Source organism: Corapipo altera, unplaced genomic scaffold (assembly GCF_003945725.1).
Source record: "Corapipo altera isolate COAL_440 unplaced genomic scaffold, ASM394572v1 0, whole genome shotgun sequence".
Taxonomy (NCBI): Eukaryota; Metazoa; Chordata; class Aves; order Passeriformes; family Pipridae; genus Corapipo; species Corapipo altera.
Genome location: NW_020884872.1, coordinates 63648523 through 63651768, shown reverse-complemented (window position 1 = coordinate 63651768; position 3246 = coordinate 63648523). Strand labels below are relative to the sequence as shown.

The following is a 3246-nucleotide window of genomic DNA, read 5'->3' as shown; positions in this document are numbered from 1 at the left end:
CAACTTTTCAAATATGATCATAAGTGGCCTTAATATGGTACCCACCAGCTCTCTCAGCACTAGTGGATGTATCTCGTCAGGGCCCATGGACTTGTGGGTGTCAGGTTTACCTAGATGTTCTCTAACTCAGTCCTCCTTCACCAAGGGAAAGTCTTTCTTCCAACATTCCTTTACCTTGGTTTCTTGAGACAGAGATTCCTGAGGGTTGAGCCAGAGATTCCTGATGCAAAGAACCAGGAGGGCTCTGCAGAGGGATCTGGATAGACTTGAGAGATGGGTTGATTCCAATGGGATGAAGTTCAATAAAGCCAAGTGCCGGGTCCCGCACTTTGGCCACAACAACCCCATGTAGCGCTACAGGCTGGGCACAGAGTGGTTGGAAAGCAGCCAGGTAGAAAGGGACCTGGGGGTACTAATTGACAGGAAGCTCAACATGAGCCAACAGTGTGCCCAGGTGCCCAAGAAGGCTAATGGGATCTTGTCCTGTATCAAAAATAGCGTGGCCAGCAGGAGCAGGGAAGTGATCCTTCCCCTGTACTCTGCGTTGGTGAGGCCACACCTTGAGTATTGTGTTCAGTTCTGGGCCCCTCAGTTCAGAAAGGATATTGAGGTGCTGGAACGGGTCCAGAGATGAGCAACAAGGCTGGTGAAGGGACTGGAGCATAAGTCCTATGGGGAGAGGCTGAGGGAGCTGGGGTTGTTTAGCCTGGAGAAGAGGAGGCTCAGAGGTGACCTCGTCACCGTCTATAACTACCTGAAGGGAAGTTCTAACCAGGTTGGGGTTGATCTCTTCTCTCAGGCACTCAGCAATAGGACAAGGGGGTACGGGCTTAAGCTCCGCCAGGGGAAATTTAAGTTGGATTTCAGGAGAAAATTCTTTACAGAGAGAGTGATCAGGCATTGGAATGGGCTGCCCAGAGAGGTGGTGGATTCACCATCCCTGGAGATTTTTAAACGCAGATTGGACATGGCACTGAGTGCCATGATCTAGTAAATGGACTGGATTTGGACCAAGGGTTGGACTCGATGATCTCGGAGGTCTTTTCTAACCCAATCGATTCTATGATTCTAATAACTGTACTTTCTCTGCCTCCTCTGTCACCAGGGCCCCTCCCTCCATTTAGTAATGGGCCCAACATTATCCTTAGTTTTCCTTTTTTATTGATGTATTTAAAGAAGACCTTCTTCTTGTCCTTGACATCCTTCACCAGATTTAATTGCAGGTAGCCTTTGGCCTTCCTTGTCTCATTCCTACTTACTCTAACCTCTCTATGTTCATTCTACATGGTTTGATCTTGTTCAGCCTCCTGTGTATTTCCTGCTTATACTTGAGTAGTTCATCCATATGGGTTGAACGTTGCCCCATTTACCCATTTTCTTGTTCATCTGGATGCATCATTGAGCCTGAAGGATCCTTGGAGGATCAATTAGCTTTCTTGGAGCCCTTTTCCCTGCAGGTCCTGTTCCCATGGGATTCTTCCCAGGGAACCTAAAAGAGGATAAGTCAGCTCTCCTGAAGTGCCCAGTTAAAATCTCACTTGCTTCCCTGCTTCCTCCTTACCCAATACAAAACTCCACAATCCCATGGTCACTATATCCAAGGCTGCCTCCAACCATCACATCTCCAACAAGGTCTTCCCTCTTTGTTAGTATGAGATCAAGCAGTACACCATTCCTTGTGGTATCCTCCACTACCTGTGTCAAAATGTTATCATCAAGCTTTCCAGGAACCTCCTGGACTCTTTTTGCTTCCCTGTGTAGCTTCTTCAGTAGATGTCAGAGTTAAGTTCCACAAAAGAACCAGTGCCTGTGACTTGAGGATCCTTCAAGCTGCCTGTTGAAGGACTCACACACTTCCTCCTGGTGCTCAGGTGGCCAATAGCACACACCCACAACAGTGTCACTCTTATTAACCTGCCCTTTCATACTAACCCATAAACTCTCAACTCACTCGTCATCCACCTCAAGACAGAGCTTGATACATTCCAAGTGTCGCCTCACATAGGTAACACTTGGAACATCTGAGTGTCACATTACAAGTGTCACATTCCAAGTGTCACCTCCACCATTGTGACTTCCTGGTCTGTCTTTCCTGACCATTGTGTAGCCCTTCGTGACAACATTCCAGTCATGTGAGTTCACCCACCATATCTCCATAATTGCAGTGAGAACAGTCTTGTGACTTCACAGATCTCTAGTCCCTCTTGTTTGTTCCCCATGCTGCATACATTGGTGTACAGGCACTTTACAGAAGTATTTGATTGTGTCAATATCCCATTGAGAGTGTAAATGGACAGCCCATAGTCCTATCTTGAGGTTACATCTTCAGAGTTTGTACTTGCTGGAGGTATCTCCTCTTAACCCTCCTTTTGCTACTTATGTGGCTGCTATAGTTCTTTCCCAAACTTATCTCTGCTGAACTCTGCTATGTCCCCATCCCCCCTTCAAATCTAGTTTAAAGTTTTTTCAATAAGCCCTGCTAACTCCTATCCTAAGATCCTTTTTCCCCTTTGATCCAGGTGGACACCATCTCTTATTGGCAGGCTCAGTGTCATATAAATCAGTACATGACCAAAAGCCCAAAATTCTGCTGCTAACACCAGTCTTGAAGCCAGATATGATTTTCTCATTTCTTGCCCCATCATTCCCTGCAACTGGCAGGACAGAAGGGAATATAACTCATGCTCCAGGTTCCTTGACAAGTTGTGCCAAGTCCCTGAGGTCCCTTTTGATTGTCCGCAGGCTCCTTCCTGGGACATCACCAGTATACACCTGGGAAACCAGTAGTGGATAATAGCCAGTGGGCCGTACCAAGCTGGGAAGTTTCTTGCTGATTGTTTTTACCTGGACCCAAAGGAGGCAGCTCACTTTCGTATGTGTTGGGTCTGATTGGCATATTGGGCCCTTCATTCTTCTCTAAAGGGGGTCACCAATGATTACTACCTTTCTTCTTTCTTGATTGAGGAGGTTGTAATGCGAAGGCTAGGCTGCCCTTCCCTAGGTAGAGCATCTTCAGTCTAGATGTACCTTCATCCACATTCTCATTTCCCTTATCCTCAGATTCCAAAGCCTCATAGCTATTGTATAAAAGGGTACCTGGGGAGGTGAGGTAGTTCTTTGCAACTTTGATTGACTCATCCTTTGCCCTTCTAGTACATGTGGATTCTCAACACATCTGAAATATGAGGTAGCATTTCTCTCCAAACTGGCTATTCCAGCCTTCACAGCTCACATGGCATATCAGTT

General features: G+C 46.5%; 1 long non-coding RNA gene across 1 annotated transcript; it reads right to left on the bottom strand.

Moving 5' to 3' along the window:
* Positions 1–1162: 1162 nt before the first annotated feature.
* Positions 1163–1917, bottom strand: LOC113951739. Its single transcript, XR_003529258.1, has 3 exons — positions 1815–1917; positions 1696–1753; positions 1163–1404 (listed from the first exon to the last, which is right to left on the bottom strand). It is a non-coding gene; the product is annotated as an uncharacterized LOC113951739 (long non-coding RNA).
* Positions 1918–3246: the final 1329 nt, after the last annotated feature.